The sequence below is a fragment of the Furipterus horrens genome, unplaced genomic scaffold (assembly GCF_987537825.1).
Source record: "Furipterus horrens unplaced genomic scaffold, mFurHor1.1.pri manual_scaffold_1, whole genome shotgun sequence".
In the NCBI taxonomy this organism is placed as follows: domain Eukaryota; kingdom Metazoa; phylum Chordata; class Mammalia; order Chiroptera; family Furipteridae; genus Furipterus; species Furipterus horrens.
In genome coordinates, this window is record NW_028327171.1 from 64,104,385 (window position 1) to 64,125,013 (window position 20,629).

The window sequence follows — 20,629 nt, forward strand, 5'->3', positions numbered from 1 at the left end:
GCTCAAAGTCAGTCTCGCAGACATTGCAGCAGAGCCCCGAACTCGGGAGGCGGCAGTAGCAGCGGCGGAGGAAGAAGAGGCGGCGGCAGAGGCGGAGGGACAACCCAGGCCCACGCCCGCCGGTGGCCTTGCGTCCGCCTCTGTGCTTGGCAGCGCTGCCAGTCGGAGGGAAGATCTCGCCGGGGCGCCAGGGGAGGAGGGGCGGCGGGCGCCTTCGTGGAGTGAGTCTACCGGAGCCCGAGGCTCGGAGCTGCGGTGGCCTCGGGTGAGTGCGGCCGCAGGCGGGGGGCTCGGAGGAGCAGCCGGCTGGGCCGCCGGAAACGGCCGGGGAGCACGGCCCGCGGCGGCGTTGGCTTTGGCGGGCAAGGCCGCTGGGGCGTCTGGACGGTTGGGACAGCGCGGCAGTGGCAGGAGCGAGTGCAGACGGCGGGGTGGGCTCCTCGGCGCGGAGGAATCGTTTTCGGGGAAATCCCGCCTCTCCTACTGCCTTCGAATCTCCCCGGCAACTCTCGGGGCCCCGGCAGCGGGGCTGGCAAGTTGTGGAGTTGGCCCTGAGCTCACCAGCCGGACCGTGCCAGTGCTGGGTCAGGGGCTGCCGCCTTGTGCCTGGTGAGCCAGGTGAGCGGGCCGCGATTGCGCCTCATCGGCTGCCCCCACAGCCCCGTGTGCTGGGCGGTTCTCACCGCGCAGCTCTCGGTCCTGCTGCCCCGGGCGTTCAGGGCGGCGCCGGGCGCAGCTCCCCGCCTCTCGCCCGGGTTCCTCCCTGCTCGGTGCTGCGCGGATTCCTGGCCAGGAAAAGTGAGTAGGCAAAGGAGCAGCACTCCCAGACCCCACCAAAGCCCCTGGCCCGACGCATCGGTACTAGCCCTTCCCTTCCTGAGGGTGAGGCTCCTTGGACCCGAGGCCGCAACCATCACTTGACCCCAGAGCCAGAAACGGGGCTCACGTTTCTGGGTGAGTCCTGGGAGGCTTCGGGAGGCTTCTTTTCTCTCTTTCTGTATCTGTGTTCTCCTTACTACTAGTGAATGTTGTTGTTTTATGAAGGATGCCCCTGGAAATATTCATAGATCCTCCCATCCTTTCCAAAGTGCTTTCCCAATTTTAATCTAGAGTTGGTGTTCGGTCTGAAGGAACAAAGGAATCAACTGTGCCTTAGAGGCGAGCAGGCTGGGAGTCTGTGACACATGTTGATCTCTGAAGCATTACAGGAGTTTCTACCTTCTGTCTCGTTAGGGGCTTAACTGAATTCAGAAGACAGTAAAAGTACAGAATAAGTACTTTTTGGTTTTTAAAATATTTTTTATAATAGGACATTCTGTTTTGGAAAAAAAGTTAAGACCTTTCCAGCTACAAGGACTTTTCAATTGGTCTAACTGAGTTGGAGTTTATCTCCAGTAATGCAAGTGATTAAATGTGAGATTGTTTGTGAAAATTTGTCGTTAGAGGAAGAGAGACTGTCTATAGGTATCCAAAGTAAAATGATTATCAGGTTATATATGACGAATACTCTTTACATTACGGGGGGGGGGGGGCAATTTGTGAAGCAAAGGGCTGGTAATTTATTCTTTAAAGTTATGAATTGCATTGAACCTGCTTATTAGTGAATCATATTTAGCAAGTGGGTTGGATCTTTCTGATGTGATTCAGTATTTAACCACCAGTTCGCTACCTTTGTTGAAGAGATACTGAAATAAGTGGACTTTTTAAACAAAGGGGCTTCAGCTGCTTGGCACCTAATGTGCATTGCTGCCTGTAGTAATGTTGAAGTGTTTTTCAACTTCAAAGTAACTTGCATTGTTTTTGCCCAGCCATTTGGTAACGTGGATTGGGTTTAACTGGTTCTGGCACTACTGGCTTCATGACCAATTGTAACTTTTCTCTGCCTGGAATTAGTTCTTGGAGACAAAGAAGGGTCAGTCAGTGGAACAGCTACTATCCTGCACTCTGCAGGGTTCTTACTCTGCCTTACTCTGGTCTGTTTCATACATTCTCATGGAGAAAGGCCTCTTACCATACTTAGCTGAAAAAGTGCCCTAGGTGTGTGAAGAGGGAAACTATATATATATATATATATATATATATATATATATTTGCTTTTACTCAAATGAGTTCTGTATAGTGCCTTTGAAATAGTTGAAAACCAGATTTAACATCTTTGGGAAGGCTTGATTTAAATCCACTTCTTGCATGTGACTCTAAACTATGCAGAAGCTGGATTTTGCTAATTTAAACACCCTAAAATAGTGTAAGGTCCCAATAAAGAAGTGTCTATAAAAGAAGCTGAAGGCTGTTATGACTCTTGAAGTTTTAAGAGCAAAACATGGTAAAAAATAACCTATACCACCACCTAGAGTCTGTTTGTTAATTTATTGCTCCAGAAGTTTGCTTACATTGACATATCTCTTGTGGTTCTAACAGAATGATTAAGAATTGCTAGCTTACAAAAGGCCATCCAAGAGAACAATTATTTGTGTAATAAATAGCAAGTGCCAATTTAAATTATTCATGCTGCCTTTAGAATGGAAAGTTATGACATATCAAGTTGAGTGGGCTGTTCTCCAAAAGATATTAATTCAGAAGGATTTAAAATAGGAATGAATTTTCAGTTTGTGCTCCAAGGTAGCTCTAATTGCTGAAAAACTTTATACATTGTTACCAGAGATTCAAGGAATCCTTAAGAATCTAAATTCCATTAGGACTTTTTGAGGTCCAGGTGAAACAAAAGCAATGATAAAATAAAAATATAAGGGAGTGTTAAACTGCAAAGGCAAAGGCAAAAGAGAATGTAGACTAACTATAGTAGCGTTGTGGTTTCTAGATGTGAAAAGTAAAATCAGTGTGAAGTGATGATCTGTCTTGCTGGTAGTTCATACAAAATAAAGCAAACTGTTAAATGGAAGATTTTAGGAAGGCAGCCTTGTTGCCATGGGGCTTATCATATTGTTCATGGAGGAAGTGATGTTCCTTCTTTAAAAGGTATAACCATAGAAAAAGATGGCCTCCAAGATCTTTAATTAAATTCCGGTTGAACAGAGAGAACTAGCACACTATTAATTCTGTCAAACTTCACTATTTTAGAACATTGAGGACAACTAAAAATGAATTAACTCATCTGGAGGCAGAGTTTTATGGAAGGTGACAGATGAAGTAAAATATGTCAATCTAATAGAACAAATAGGGAGGCAAGGAGATGTCATCCTTGGCTCTGTGAAGATTAGAGGGAAGAAAGTTATTATTAATTGTATAGATTCCATTGCAAACTAGTACTAGAAGATGCTGGCATAGAAGTAATTTTAAGCCAGAGTGGCTTAGAATATATAAAGTTAAAAGAATTAGGTTTTTAATTTTAAAACTTTTAAGATCGTATGAAACTTAAAGCAATAATAATTTTGTATATCAGGTTCAAAGATAATTCTGCCCAAAAGAAGTTCAGAACATCTCATTTTTATCAAGAAAAATGGTTTACTTTAAATTTTGATAGGTTCAGTTTTGCTTTTCAAACTTTAGGATTAGTTTTTAAAGTGTAGATTAGTAGAAAAGAAGGAGTTCTAGTTTATCTGTCCCTACCTCTTTCTTTTTTACTACTCTCTCACTCTCTTGTCCCCTTTTCTAAAATAAATAGCTTCCACATCTTTGGAAGTTTTCGTCCATAAAAATTGACTTCTTCATTTGTTGCTTCCATTCTTGGCTGTGATGGGGTGAAGGTAATTCTTTACTCTTGCTTTTTCTATATGCCACTTCTCATGGCTAATACACAGTCAACATGGGTTTGGTTTGATTTTAATGGTGATTTACTGGTACATGGATGAAGACTGGGGGGAAACTTTCCCTTCTGAAAAAGTCATCTGTACCCATGACCTTCAACTGGAGAAATATTTTTATGAAAAGCAATTTTTGATTGTTGAAAAGTAGAACATTTTCAACAGAATGGTGAAGGGAGTGCTTTCAGAATAATGAGTTTGAATCTGTGGATTTAATTGCTCAAGCTGCGTTTCCTTAAATTGAAGTTTTTTTGAAGGGACTGTGGGAGGTAGGGGTTTGAGAAAACTCATTCCATAGTATTTAGATAACACAACAATCAGAGAAATATAACACGAAGATAGTCACTAAGACTGGAGAAGGTAAAAATCAGGGGTGTCAGATGATGAAGCAGGCCAGTGGAATGGAACTGAGGATTATGTCCAGAGGTTGCAATGAACAAAAAGTAAATGGAGGAGAGCTATTGTGTTTCTGTGTCCTGTTTGCCTCTGATGCTGAAGCAGGGAAATGAATTGCTGATGGTAATGGATTCCCTTTTATGAGGGCAGCGATATTACATAAATAGTGGTTGTCTGAGGGGAAGAAATGACAAATTTCCCATTTGTTACTGTACACTTTGTTTTCGAATTTCTCTTAAATATATATAAAGGATCAAAATTGGCCGCCAGAATAGAACCAGGAGTTATAGTTTGGAAGAAAATAAATTAATATTAGATTACTTTTTTTTTTAATTATTCTTTTAAGATCTGGCGTTTTCCAAGGGTCTTATTGAACATGCAAAACAGTGCTGAGGTTTGGGAACTCGTACACAGGATATCTGATAAAAATAACTTGATGTAAATAACTACAGAAAGGGTGGTTTTAATTTTTCAAAATAAATATGGGTATTGAGATAAGTAGGGCCTTACTCTGTATTAAGTAAATTCAAATAGATTCCTATACTATTTTGCAAATATTACACACTACAGAACTTGTGTTATTTTAGGGAAATAAGAGACTTTTTTGAGATCATAAAACTTGGAGAAGAACAAGAATAAGAAAAATAGAAAGGTGAAAATTTTACCATTACATTAGAATTTTGTTAAATTAATGGCTTAACCCATGGTAGGGTTAACATTTAGCCTGGAACTAAAAGAGTGATATAATGAGAAGCAGATTTGAAGAATTTAAAAGACTGGCAACTCAAAAATGTAGAAAAAGTCATTCTTTGAATTATGAAAATAAAGATTCCACTATATTTACTTAGTTGTATTAAGATATTTTTTAAAGGCTATGGCAGATTTTAAGATAGATTGTTCTTGAAGATAATGTTATAGATAATCTCCTGTTAAAGAAATTATAATTTAACTGATTTGTTTTTGGGCAAAATAAATTTAAGAAGAATGCTGGAATATGTTGAATCTTACGTTAGGAAGGTGCTTGTGATATCCATTCATTTATCCATCCATCCAACCATCCTCCTTCTTTTCCCACCTTCCTCAATCCTCCCTCTCTCCCTTGTTTGAAATAGAATTGCTTCTCTGATAGGGTTAATAGTTACTATTGAAAGTCAAAGCTAACATGGTTCAGGCTCCCCAGAACATTTTTTAACTTGGTATACCTCAGGGAATAAAGCTCTAAATTAAAACCCATCTGCCTCTTTAGCTTAGTGTCCTTTAGCAAAAATATCTTTAAGAATAGGAGGAAGAGACCCTTATTTGCCTTAAATTCCAGGTCACTGTGTGACTAAGCCTAATGTCTCAAGAAATCTTAAACTAGAAGCCTGCTGGGAATTTGAGTCATCCACTTAAGATACCACTGAGACCAGGACTACTCTCATTGACCTGATGCTGGTGTTTATTCAGAGCTTAGATGGAAAGGAGTCTTTTACCCTTGGACTTCTAACTAAGGAAGTCATGTTTTAGTCACCTGTTAAATGATAATCTGCGCTACTCCTTGTTTTCAAATGTATAATTAGCTAATGGGCTGAGAACAGCTCAGGAAATAAGGAGTTAGGAGCTTTTGTTGTTAGTAGTGTGCTTTGATTATTTTGCTTATATCTTTAAAAAAAAAAGTTTACAGTATTTATTTATTTTTAGAGAGAGGGGAATGGAGGGAGAAAGAGAGGGAGAGAAACATCCATCGGTTGACTCTCAGACATGCCCCAACTGAGGACTGAACCAGCAACCCAGGCATGTGCCCTGAGGAGGAATTGAAGCAAGAATTCTCGGTTTGCGTCACTAGGCCCAATGAACTGAGTCACACCAGTCAGGGCTTTACTCTTATCTTTACCGCTAGCTATGTGAGGGTACCAGGAGCTAGTCAGGTGATCATCTTTAGATAAATAAAAAGTTAAGCCACATTGGAGGTCAGCTAGTTTTTTGTAGTTGTATGCTTTTTATTGTTGAATTTGCCTATACTGTGGTGTAAATAATGTGTGAACATGTTAAATATTACTGCATTAAAAATAATTTAGCATTGCAGCAGTAAGGTAGGAAATTGTGTTTATATTCATTCTTAAAATGGGAATGGTATTATAGTTGGTTTGGTGATTTAATGACAATAGAGGTAGTAGCCTGGACCTGTAACAGAACACAATGAAAGTTTGAGAACTAGAAGTTCAGAATAAAAAACGGACTTCTCTTCAGAGGAGTCAATCTAAAAATTGAGAGAGGTGAAGAGTTTAAGGGATTGCATCTGGTTTTTGAAAAGCAGTCTTTTAGACTTTTCTTTATTCCTGAATTTATAATATTCTAAAATATGATGGTAGATTTACACAGTGGAAAAAGAAACAACTTAAGGGAAGAGAGGAGGACAGAAGAAAGTGGAGAACATCAAGAAAAAGTATTTGAAAACATGTGAAACACTATCAAATGGGGTATAGAAATATCCTCAAAATAAATTAATCACAGTTACATTTTTTCCCCTCAAGGGAATATATTATAGCACAATGGGTCGTATAGGCTCAAGTTTGATTTTTTGAATAACGTTTTAAAAAGAGTATTATTTTTGTTTTGTTAGTCCACATGTACTTTTCTAGCTTAGATTCTGCTACTGAAGCAATATATGTTACAGATAGAAGGAACGTTGTTTTATATCTCTGGGCGACATCTGTAGAACAGTGAGTTGGATTTGATTTCTAAATTCTGATTATATACATCAGTATATGCTCTTGTTGACAATAAACAGTAAAGATTCAAGCCTGTCCTTTTAAAAATAAAGTAGAGGTGATTGGGTAAAAACTTGAAATATGAAACATTTGTTTTCTAGTTACAAACCTTTTGACTTGTCTTTTTTGGGGGGAGGAAGAGCAGGGAGGAGAAAAAGGCTTGGAGCAGTTGCTTTGTGCTGGCCACCTCACAGTTCCCCGGTGACATATGGGCATCATTTTCTCTATTTTATAGATAAAGAAACCTAGTCTTAGAGATGCCTGAGTAACTTGCCTGAGGTCACATGGCTAATTTCATTGATAACAATTAGCTTTTTCATGAGAATATGCCATCTTTTAAAGGGAAAATCAGCCTGTCTTTGATTTTTTAAAAGGTCATCAGAAACCCTGTTCCCAATCTGACAGCCACAGAACTCATGCAGCACATATAGTCTGCACAGCCTGGATTCTCAGATGAGTCTCTCTGAGAAGGGACATCACTTGCAATGTATGATTCTGCAGCAGTTGATGTTAGTTCTCCGAGAGCTGTGTCCTGATCCCTGTGTGTACTGGGGAAATGTAGTCACCAAGGGCTGCTCTGCAGTTTCTTTTCCCTCCCAAATGCTAACCCATGTGAAGTATACCACAGAATCATTGTAGTGTTCTTTGAGGCAGAGAAAGCAACTACGTTTCTTGATATAAATCATTAAAATAGCTTGTCATGGTCTTAATCCTGGTATTCCCAAGGCTAATTATGTTTGTCCACTGCAAGGGGAGGTTGTAGCAAATTCAGAGCCATGACTCTTCCTGGTTGAAAAGTTAAACCTCTTGACTATTGCAGTTCTTAACATGATTTTTTTTATTGCCCTATCTTCATCCACAATAATTTAAAATTATTTTAAAGACTATGCTATACTATTAACCTAGTCTCTGCAATACAAAGAGGAAATTGATAGTTGTTTGTGAATTTATCAGAGGAAAGCATAAATAGAGAGATGAGAGTATTTGGGTTCATTTTGGGAGTAGACCATGGTGAGGAAAGAAATTTTTGAGATGCGGAGGTGTGTAGCATATAATATTTTTTAAGTATACATCAGGCATGTTGTTTTCTTGTTGAGGTCATGTGAAATGGAGTTATAAACCTCTCCACCTCTTTTTACTTGCCTCATTTAAAATTTATGGAATTTTGAACTCAAAAGAATCAAGCTGAGTGGTTCCTTCTACACTAAAAGGTATAGTCAAATTGAAACTATATTGGAGACACAAGCGTGAGTAATAAGTTTCTTATACATAATATTTTCTATTGAGCTTTGCATTTTGAATTGCCAAGGAAATGTTGGACAAACCAAAGTGTTTGCATAAAAGCTGCATAGGAATGTTTCACTGCAATTTATTAAACTAATACATTGTATCTAGCCAAACGAGAGAAACTGTTTAAGTGAACAGTCTAGGAAAAAAATATGTATTTCTGGAGTTCAGAAATATATGTATATTATTTATCTAACCCATTCATGCCTTTAAAAAAATTTAATTAAAATAGGTAATCTGTTTAAGGCCAAGAATTAAAGATGGAAGTTTTTTATTTACCCTATGGTTCTTCCCCAGTATCCAGATGTTTGGCGTTACTGAGGCAAAAGTTAAGCAATGAAACTCATTGTTCACTTTGTTAGTGATATGCTGCTCTTGCCTATCCTTGTAATCCATGATTGACCTGATCACTGTGATATTTTCTTCTTTATTTCTTTTAACTTTGATTATTTTGATTTTTACATTTTTATTTATTTATTTGTTGCTGGGCTTTCACAGATTGAAGTAATTTATAGAATCCTTAGGTTTTTAGGTTGGAAGGGAATTTGATATGGATGCTCTGAGTTACTCTTTTAGAGATACCTTGTTCTATTTAACCATTTTCAAACAGATCAATTTTTAGAGGCATCTTGTGTAATGGAAGAGCACATAAAATAGGTAGTTGTTGTTGACTATAAATCAAATAGTGATAAATACTACCATTTAGCACTTAAATACCTTTTTTCTCCTTGGTCTCTTTTTTCCTTTATTTTGGTTTTCCCTTTTCCCTGTTTTTTCTTCTCAATTTCTCAACCCTCCCCCCACCTTTTTAATTTGTCAAGGGTATCCTTGTAATGCAATGGGGTACATGACGACTGACTTATCTTCCAACAATTTTGTCATTGTTGGTAATTGAAAATTTCTGATACATTTATTGTCTGCATTTTACATAGGAAGAAATTGAACCGCTAAGAATTTAAATTAAACTCACACAGTTAACAGTTGGGTAAACTCAGGATAAGAAACCAAGTCTAGATTTATTTCACACTTTTTTCTTTGTTTATTTTTTGCTAAATCAGTCTCATAAAGAGGGGCTTGTGTACCAGGTGATGAAGAGTGGTTAATAACTTTTGGAAATGGATCCAGCAGTAAAGTCCAAGTGAATAACAAGGAAGGATCTTTGATAACTAGAATAACTGCATCTTCTTGAGGAAAGTGAGAAAAGGCCAATTATATCACCCTTGCTTTTCTAGCCTGTTTTCGTCTCATGCAATTAAAATATGGTCTTCAGAGCAGTCTTATGATCCATCTGAAATTCTGGTACTTGGAATGTATTTTCTGGGCTAGACTTTACAGAGCATTTTTATAGTACAGGTTCACATCTGTTCATCAGTTTTGTTTCTGCATGTTACATATCAGTGGGAGAACTTCTTTTTGTAGATTAACAAAGCCAGCTACCTTTAGTCAGCTAGTGTGGTCAGAACACTCATGGCTGGTTCTACTTACTACTGAAGAGTAATGTCCTAAAATTTTTAGTGGAGGTGGTTGGGTCTTTTGGTTTATTTGGGAATATAATGCAAAGATTATGGGCCCCATTCCACTATTCTCCTTTAAAAAGATAATAAGATGAGAAAGCACAGTGTGGACCATTGCTGAAAATGTGGGCCACAGACTGACCGCATTCCTGACCTTGGTGAAGCAAATGAGAAAAGAATATGTCACTCATTGGACAGTGGGAAAGAGTGTAATGCTCACCACAGTACCCAAGTCTCTAACAAGATCAGATTTGTCCCTCATGGTTCTCCATACCCCTCATTGTTAATAGTTACACTTGTTTAGTTTAATGTATGTCTTCCTCAGTAGAAGCTTCCTCAAGCTTCATGAATAGAAGCATATTCATCAGTGTATTGTCAGTGCTATAGTTGCCTTGCACATAGAAGTCTGTTACAAACACTTGTTGAATTGCACTGTACCAGTAACAACTATTGATAAAATCTGTTTTTTTGAAGAGGGGTCAGGAATGGAACCTTTTTGTGCTTGTATATAATAGCTTCTAATTATTATGTATAACTTGTGCATAATAGCTGCTGCTCAACATTTTTTTAAGTTATTTAAATTAGAATGTCTAAAAGGAATAATATTTCTTAAAATTTATCACCTCTTTTTCTAGGCATATTAATTTGAAGGAAAAAATGAAACTGCTGGTGACATTATAATTACTTGGCACTTGAAATTGTTTTGTAATGCTAAGTTTCTTTAAAAATACTCAATTTACAAGGTAGTAAAAAACATGTTCAGCAGAATCTTTGGGAGCAACATTTAAATTTTTTTAAGGAAATGAAACAAAATATTTTTAGAGCCTTACAGGCGGATTCCTTAGTCACTTCCAGTAGTCATAGAACCCACCAGCTTGACACCTTTAATGGCATGGGATTTGACTGGACGGGCAGAAAGGGGCCTCTCAAATATCATGTCTTGAGTTAATACGGGCATTCAGTAATCTTAAAAGTTAGAGGATACAAAGAATAACTTGATTCAAACCAGTAAGTTATAGGACTTAATATATGAAGCCCATTTGTTATTTTTTTTAATAAATGAGGATTTGTTCTTTTCTAGAGGTGAATCTTCTGTTAGAACACTGTTGTGTTCAACTAGATTAATAATGCTGAAGCAGAAAAGAAAGTTATTCTAAAATGCAGCTCAGAAATTTCTAGACCAGAATTTTCAGATGCTAAAGAAAATATATAGATTATCTGGGATATATATTTACAGCACTGAGATTTAACAAATGCTCTTACAATAACTTTAACCTAGTTTCTTGCTTTGTGAAGACAAAAGTTTTTTACTAAACATAACTTTATGTGTGCATGGAAGTAGATGTCTTTTGTAAACAGAAAGATTATCTCTTCTCATGACTCATATATTTTTCTATCTATTTACATGTTTATAAATCATAGCAAAAGAAGATTTGCAGACTAATGGAGTGTTGTCCAAATTAAAGAGTAAAAATATTAGCACATTTACTATATTTATGTGGTATATTCTACTTACTTTGTGTTTTCATCAGTGCTTATCCTGAGTGTCTGTACGGCCTTTCCTTTTCATTTCTTTGCCTGTCAGTATGTTATAGAGTGCATCAATTCTGTACATTAGTATGAATTCTTCAGTGTTGGATTTTTCAGCAGAGACCCAAACTTAATTTCTGTTACCATGAACTGTCTTTTGCAACTCATGCATGATGTTTCATTTAAATTAACATTATTGGCCAATACAGTAAAAAAAGGCACATAAGAATATAAATCATTACTTTGCTGCTACAAGTGTTTGTTTTAGTTTTGACTACTCATCCATCCATCTGTTTTACATTTTGTACACCTTTGTGTATATCCTCCAAGAGATGCTTTTCTTTTAAGGTATTGTTTTAATAGCATGAACACATTCACTTTGAGTTTTAAACTCTTGTGCCACATTCTTTTTTACTCATTAAAAAGTAGTAAATTCTGGCATTGGAGTTATTCATCATTTTAACACAACTATGAATGATCTTTAAATAATACACATTATCTGTTCTATTTAGTAGTGGCATTAACCTGTAAGGTTCCAAGTTGCTAAAGGCAAAAGTGACCATATTTGTTAATATTGAAAATAGGCAAAAATGAGCCTTTTGGCAGTTACCAAAAAAGATGAAATTAAAATCTGACTTTAAATCTTCTGAAAATCTAAAATTGATATGCATTTCCTTACATGAATTATAAGTAGAAGTCCAAGCTTTATTTTGTTATTAACCTTTAAATTGTTTTTATATGTCAGAGTGAGAGTAGTGAAATTTTTTCTAGTTGTATGAAGTAAATGGAAGGAAAAATAATAGTACATATTACTATATGCTAAAACAAAAACACCCCTGTGATCATAACTTGTTATAGTTTAGACTATATTTTATTTTACTTTACAATGAATTTTAAAGTTTTCTTTTTATTTTTTATAATTCTGGTAAATGTGAACAATAACTCATATACATATAGGTATTAAAAGATATTTTTAAAGATATCCATCTGAATTTGTCCTTTGGGGATAAGTAGCAAGTTGTAATTGCTTTCTGAATCTTTTAGGTCATTTGTCCTATTGAATACTTAGATGAAGCATCAGGAAAGAAAAATATTATATTAATGCACATTGCCTTGTGAATGTTGCAGAATTTAGCAGTTCTCAACGACCATTGCTACGTTGAAAAAGAAAAAGGAATGAGGGGCTAGAAAGCTTTGGTGTGGGGAAAAAAGGAAAAAATTATTTCTATTGCCCATTTATTTTGCTTTAGGTCTGTTTGTGCAGTGTACTCTAGAAGGTGGTGAAATGTAATAATTTGTGGTGAAAATATTAGTAGTTTATTAATCAGAGATACCATGAAGAATAAAAGATTAGAGGTGGCAATTAGATTTCAGTGAGGCTCATCTGAGGCCATGAAATGGGTGAGTCATTTAGTATTTTCCAGCTTCAGTATATAAAATAGGGGGCTTGGATTAGAATGATAATTTGGCTCTTCCCCACTCTAGACTCTAAGATCAGTATCACTCCAAAAGTGAGGTTTGACTGTCACATACATTGAGTACCAGGGTGCATAGAACTACGGGCTGAGAAGATGTCCCTTATGATTTTTTGAGCTTGGCATTTAATTTTTTACAGCAAACTTTTTAGTTTAGCATAATTGAACTTGTACTAGATAGGGTTAATAGGCTAGAACAAAAGGTCAAAGCATAAGGCTTTAGGCTTAATTAAGGGAGAGCAAGAATGGCAGGAGTGTGTGACAGTTAAATGGGTTTCCCACAGACTAATGTCGGTTACAGTGCAACCATGCCTCAACTTAAGTGGGTTATTTTGTGCAAAGGGCAGCAGTGATTAGCAGTTTGACATGCCAGACACTTCTGGCCAATCCCATCTGTTTTAGAGGTTAAAAAAGTACACCTTTATGAGCTGATGGATTGATTTGTGTGCGTGTCTGGTAAAGATTAGAAGTCCAAGGCCAGTGCAGTAAATGTCAGTTATGGAATATTGTACTTTATTTCTTGGCTCATTGTTTTAACTGCCAACTGTTTTATAATGGGGGATAATTGCTATTTATGGAGTTGAATACAAGATGGGTGGGGGAACAGGTGAGAGAGGAAGGAAAATGTTTTCTAAATGGAATTGTTAATTAACATATTCTGTTTCAAGTGGCAATACAGTATGGCCTACTCTAGATACACTTGATTTTATGGAGTGTTTGTGGCTTGTGTCTTATAGTTGGAGTCACATTGTTCTTTTCTGAGTGTTACCTAAGCAATTGCGTCAGTCCAGGATTTAATTTTGCATACTTAATTGGTAGGTATTTAGGTGCCTCATTTTTAGACCGTTGGATAGTTCACTTTCATACCATCATATATATTTTGTTCATTGACCCAGGGAAGAGGAAAGTGAAGAGAAGAGAAAAAATGGAAAGAGACGTACACACACAGAAACACACACACTTAGCTTTGTGGGTAGGATTTACTATGCTCACCTGAGATTGATAGATTGTGTTAAAATTAAGTGTGTCTAAACCTAGACTAAGAGCTATCTCTTTATTTAACTTTGAGAGCTGTAAGAGTGATGCCATTAATACAGTTTATTTTTAGTTCAAGGTTGTAGCCCATTTAAGGATAAACAAAGGCTAGATTGCAGTTTTAAAAATTGGCTTTAACACATCCAAGAAAAGGAAATCCTAATTTTATGTAGATGAAATAGAACTTTAGACATTATGATTATAATCAATGAGCCTTAGAAAAATAAATATTTCAGTCATTTGGGTGGACAGAGGGAATTATTTGAGAAATAACAAAAAGTTATCTTTACCATCAAATTACTGTCAACCTGAGATTTCAGTTCAAACAAAAATATAACCAAGAACACTGAAAACAATGTTAAGAGATTTTGATTGGCTCCAGTGTTTTTACCCTTCATAAAGAATGTTTACCATGAATTGCCTGTTGCAGTTTTACAGATTACAGTCGACCCTTAAAGCCAGGGGTTACGGTGTCAGCCCCTTTGCCCTCCTCCCTGCCCACACTGTTGAAAATCCCCGTATAACGTTTGACTGCTGAAAAACTTAAGTTGTCCCTCCTTATCCTCGGGATTGGCTCCAGGACCCTGTGGATATCAAAACCCACAGATGTTAAAGTCCCTTGTATATTGTAGAATGGCACACAGTTGGCTCTCCACATCCACAGATTCCCAACTGGGGGTTAAAAATGGTACAGGTATTTATGGAAAAAATCTGTGTATAAGTGGACCTGCATAGTTCAAACCCATGTTGTTCAAAGGTCAATATGTATATTATATTAGACCCTGACTTGCTTCTTAGATAAAGAAAACTAAAATATCTAAAGATATGGTCACTGAAAGGTACATGTGGTTCATAATAGTATCTAATACTTGTAAAAATAGATGGATGCATTTATTTTACTAATAAGCTATTCCAAAGGAAATTGACTTATAGAGAGAAATTGAGATATTTTATTTTTTATCTAGAAAAGACCAAGTGACATAATGTTATTGGAGTTTATTTAGGAATATGGTACTTAAATATGTATTCACCTCTCTGTTCTTTGTGAAGTAGCATCAGTTGAAATGATTTGGATCTATTACAGATTTACATGAAAAAATGTCTTGCCCTTCTATGAAGGAAGAGAAGGTACAGAAACATAAATTTTATAATATCATTGCTTCTCTTTCATTAAATCATTTTAAAATTTATTTATTTTTAAGGAGAGGGGAAGGGAGGGGTTAAGAGAGGGAGAGAAACATCGATGTGAGCAAAAAACACCCATTCATTGCCTTTTTCCTGTGCGCCTAGACCTGACATTGAACCTGCAATCCAGGCATGTGCCCTGACCAGGAATTGAACCAGCAACCTTTTGCTTTGCAGAATGATGCCCGACCAACTGAGCCACACCAGTCATGGCTCATTAAATCATTTTTAAATTGCAAAAGATTGTTTTGAGTAGTATGAAAGTATCTGGGTAGTAAATTAAATATGGGATATTTATCTAATTTAATGGATGCATAATTCTTAAATGAATTTCCCGGTGATGTTATAATAAACCTAAAAATATTTGATGATCTACAGTTGTCCTAATATGACAAACATTTTTAATGTACCCTAGATTTTATTCTTTATAGCTTACTTTTCTCCAGTAAACTGAAGTTCCAATAACACCTAGTTTGTGTTAGAATTTTACTTAACTGAAGGGAAATATTTTGTAGAGTTAACTTGTTTTTGTGTTTTGATATATTCTGAGGTTTTTGAAGAATACATATTGTCCCTTGTAATTTGTGGTAATTAATTTCTGTCAATCTATTGTGTTTCCTTACTTTTACTAAGTGGCATTACTGGCTTTGAGACATGTTAATTGTTCTACTCCTCTCAGCAAATTAGTTGGATATATGCTTGTTTAGGTTAAAAAACAACAAAAGCAGAAACTGTTAATATAAAGATGCTCCTCAACTTATGATGGGGTTACATCTGGATAAATCTATCATAAGTTGAAAATGTCATAAATCATGATAGTTTAGCCTAGCCTGCCTTAAAAGTGCTCAGTACACTTATATTAACCTGTAGATAGGCAGTTATCTTGAGTTTTATATCAAAAGTAATCACCATCCTCTTCTTCCCACCAGAAGCAGAAGACACAAATGGACATTTTGTAGACCTGGTGGGATGTTGAAACACAAAATACAATATCCAAAACATGCTGGCAACACAGAACACTGTAGAGTAACAATAGTTTACCCTTGTAATTGCTGGCTGACTGGGAGCTGTAGCCCACTGCCACCGTCTAGTGTCCCAAGAGAGAGGACCATACAGCATATTGCTAGTCCAAGTAAATATCAAAATTCAAAATTGGATGTATAGTTTCTACTGAATGCATATCACTTTTGCCCCATTGTGAAGTCGAAAAAATAAGTTGAACCATTGGAAGTCAGAGATTGTCTGTACTTAGGATGCTGTGTTAGCAGTTCTTGTCCTAAAATTTTTTACAGCTTTGTAACCTGAATTTTAGTTGTTAGCAATTTTTATGAGACACTGGAAAAAATAATAGCCCTATTTCATGTGTTGATTTTAAATGTTGTTAGGGCATGGAATTGTCATTTGCCTTTATTCAGGCAGATCAGTTTTAATAAGGAAGCTGTGATATATGATAAACTTATTCAAATATATGTTATTAGTATATTTTCTATATATTTATAAAATTAATATATATATATGTATATATGTAATACATTTCAGAAAGAGATGTCTGTACCTGTTGATTGCATTAAGCATTTGGTATCCTAATGTCGGAGGGAGAAGGTGCTACCACACTGTCTTAAGTAGATCATTCCTCCTTAGTAAATTGCATACATTTTACTTTTTTGTATTCTGTGACCTTGAGTCAGTGACTTCAGCCCAGAATAGTTTCAAAGTCATGCAAATGAATGCAATTAAGGTATTGCTTATCATCTTTCATAGTTCAGATGGAATCTTATTGGATAGAGAGGTTAGCTTGTTTTATGGGGAAGGTCAGAATAAGGTTAAATTTTATTACAGAAAATGATTTGGTAATGTTTTTATTTAGCTGCTGAAAGAGGAGCGACTTACTAGGAAATTATAATTCTTTTTTATTTTTTAATCAGTAGGAGGTCTCTTCAGGGTGTTTGTTTTTTCTAATAGTTAGGATTCTATTTTAAGACAATGCCTTATGTCTTCTAAAATTTGAGGAATATTCTGCCCTTAGTTTTGATTCTAGGTATCTTGATTTATACATATAGGTGATGTTTTCTGCTGCTAAAAGAGGGTAGCTTAGGAGCTGTTTATATGTGCTTAGGGAATTTGTTTCAATGTCCAGTTACCATGCCAGTTGGTGTAGAACCTCGGATAGCAGGACTGGAGTCCCAGTTCACCTGAAAAGAGACCTGCTATGCTAATTGTAGGGGTTGGCAGAGCATTGACATAAATACTAGAAGAGTCTTGCTGTTGAGGAGCTGGGGTGAGGGGAAAGAGAGCAAGAGAATGAGAAGGAGGAAGAGAAAAAAGTAATTAAAAGAAAGGCAGGTATTCTCTTCATTGTATTATAGTTGAACCATATAACTTTCTTTCCTTATATGGTATTACCTTTATTTCAGCATGGTATATTAATTGATAAAGTCTCTTTAACATTCACTGATTTATTAAACAAACATTTACTGAGCATCTGCTCTATTCCTTCATTGTGCTAGGTATTGAGGGATTTAAAGATGAATGAGGAGTTTATAGTCACAGGGAGAATAATAAGCAAGATACAGAGACAGTGACCTAGAGTACAGTTGTTGAAGAGCCTGGTTTGCTAGGATTTTGAGGAAGCATCACTCAGAGACATTTGGTACCTGTGTATGGTTTTAAGGACACTGAAGGCCATTGTTAAAATGAAGTGATAATGAAAAATAGCTACTTTATTTTGGGAGGTTAAAGTTCAGGTTTATGGATTTGTTTTTGGGCTAAGCTGTCATCCATGAGAACAGATTATAGGCTATGGGATAGAAAATGAGAATTCTAGAAATGTAAAGCAGATGTACGTACAGTGGCTGATACAGATGGAATGTTGCTATAATGGAGTTTGCCCCATGCCTTCCTTATCACCAGCTAGCTTCACTGTCCATTGGCCTGTAGCTCAAGATGAAGTTTCCTCGGCCACCACAGTTATTAAAATGTAGGCTATGTCTTTTGCCCCAAACATTTTCACCTGCTCTTTTGTTCCTGAAAGTATAAACTTTCCCAACAAGTTGATGTCATTTTAGATCTGAGATTGTTCTAATTCTGAGTTAAACTATTTTTGTTCCTTATGGTTTAGGGAAAAAATGAAGTGTTTTCAACTCTATTGACTACTAAATAATTTTAATACTTTTTCTCCCAGAATTCTTGAGAATAGGTGATAGTGTTTATGTAATAGAAAGACAGACGACAGACAGGTAGTGCATTTTGGTAAATAATATCATAATGCAGATTTTTATCAGATGTGATCAACAGCTGTGCCCGAGGAAAACATATAATTAAGAATATTTTTTATCTTACATCTTTTTTGTTGTTTTCTGAGTTAAGACTTTGTTGTAAAACATGCTATTGAATTTTAGATATGATATACTTGAAGTAACACTTATTTCTCTTAATTTTCAGGGAGTGTTTGGATTGTGAGCTACTTCAGAACTCCGTTTCAGGACCCATTATTTTAACATTTGGGAGAAACACATGTAGAAGGTATTGTATTTTGTCTCATTGCTTTATTTAAAAAAATATATATATTGTAAGAAAGAATATTATGTCATACTTTGTTTTTTATTTTTCAACTTTTAGATACCAATAAATAAGATGTTTGATGTTTGTAGCAGAGGAGAGGGATACATTTCAGTATTGGTGAATGCTGAACATAGCCTGAGTGAAAGAAATCTGGTTTAGATGAAACCAGTTTTGCCTATTTTAAACATCTGAAATAATTACATTTTATCTTCTTAGTGTAGAACTATCTTAAAGAATGTTTTGATTAAAAAATGAGATATAAAACATCTCTGTTTATCTGAGATAGTATGAAATAGACATTAAATAAATCTCGCCATTCTTAAGTCCTCCTGGCTATGACAACTCTACCTTCTACTTTAGGGATCAGCTGCCATCTTTGTTTCTATCAGCCTTTCATCAGGACCCATGGACATATACAGGCAGGTCACTTGACTAGGCGTTTGAATGTCTGTCTAGTAAATTTTCTGTCTGGATTGCTACATGTGGTTACATGGATGTAACATAACAATTCATCTGCTTGTTGGTCCCGAGTCTTAGGACATCTGATGAATTACTAGGAAGGAAGGAGATAGATAGTATAATTATCAGTTGAGAAACTTAGCTGCTTTGTGTTTTGTCTTTGCAAACTCAAGATACATGTTAATACACCTGCTAACATGACTGAAGTCAGTGGTAAACATGGTCCCCTTGGGCCATATCCAAGGTTCCCTTCTTAGTGTCCACCTTTATACCTCCCCTAAGTGTTGCCTTTTCCTTTAAAAAATCTTGCTAGCTGTCTTGCTTGGAACATAAACAGATAAAGGAAGGACACATAAATGTATTTAATAAAATAAAGTAGTAAGTAGGTCAACTTCTTTGAGGACATACTTACTTTATTAACTGGATATTCATGAGTTATATTCACCTGAAATAACACAAATCAGTTTTACATATTTTCTTAATCACTTAAGGAGTATGAATTTCTAGAATTGGATGAATTTAGTTTTTTTTTTTTTTAATTTTGGTTTTTTAATTACAGTTGTCCCCTTTTCCCCTAATTTCTCTCCCCCACCCAACCCACCCCCTCTCCCGCAATCATATCCCTCCCCGTTGTCCATGTCCATGAGTCTTTTATGCAGGTTCTTTGACTAATCCCTTCCCTTACTTATCCCCCTTCTCTCCCTCTCCCCTCCCCCCTATTGACTGCTATTCTGCTCTTTGTTCTATTTAGTTCCTTTGTTTGTGTTGTTCTTTAGTTTCCTGTATTAGGTGATATCATATGGTATTTTTCTTTCTTTGCCTGGCTTATTTCACTAAGCATAATTCTCTCTAGTTCCATCCATGTTGTTGCAAATGGCAGGAGTTCCTTCTTTCTTTCTGCTGCATAGTATTCCATTCTGTAAATGTACCACAGTTTTTTGATCCACTCATCTACAGATGGGCACTTAGGTTGTTTCCAGCACTTAGCTATTGTAAACAGTGCTGCAATGAACATAGGAGTGCATAAGTTCTTTTGAATTTAGTTTTTAATGTTTCCATAGCATATTATATTGAACTTTTAAAGTAGAAACTCTTATGTTCAAGATTATTTACTAGTGGGAAAGCAGCATTTTCTCCTTCCTGTCAGTTTTGAGAGGAAGGGTAAAAGCAAATAAGAAATTTAAATAAACACACTAGGATTATAAAAGAACTTGTAAACGAACCCCCAAATATTAAATTTATTTTTTACTTTCTATATAGTTTATCAGTGAAATAAATGATATGATCAGAAACTCTGGAATATGTGGAATTAAAAGTTATCTCTCTTTAAAAAAATATTTTATTTATTTATTTTTAGAGAGAGGGGAAGGGAGGATGAAAGAGAGAGAGAGAGAGAGAGAGAGAGAGAGAGAGAGAGAGAGAGAGAGAGAGAGAGAGAAACATCAATGTATGGTTGCCTCCTGCGTGCCCTCAACTGGGGACCTGGCCCATAACCCTCACAGGCATGTGCTCTGACCAGGAATCAAACTGGCAACCCTTTCATTCACAGGCTGGTACTTAATCCACTAAGCCACACCAACCAGAGCTAAACTTATCTTTTTAAATTTAAAATAAGAATTAACTATTACAGTTAAATATTTGAAGACATAACCATTCAATTTGTTTTTACTTATTAG

The 20,629-nt window shown here is 36.2% G+C and overlaps 1 protein-coding gene across 2 annotated transcripts in view; it reads left to right on the forward strand.

The window, feature by feature from the left end:
- NRIP1 (nuclear receptor interacting protein 1) overlaps positions 1 to 20,629 on the forward strand; it is an 87,831-nt gene continuing 67,202 nt past the window's right edge. The window contains exons 1-2 of one of the 2 annotated variants that reach the window (XM_090275893.1): positions 1 to 265; positions 18,375 to 18,455. The gene's annotated coding sequence lies outside the window, so the exon portion shown is untranslated. Of the gene's footprint in view, positions 266 to 792; positions 955 to 18,374; positions 18,456 to 20,629 lie in introns of those variants that run through there. The other variant, XM_090275900.1, reaches the window with a different exon arrangement.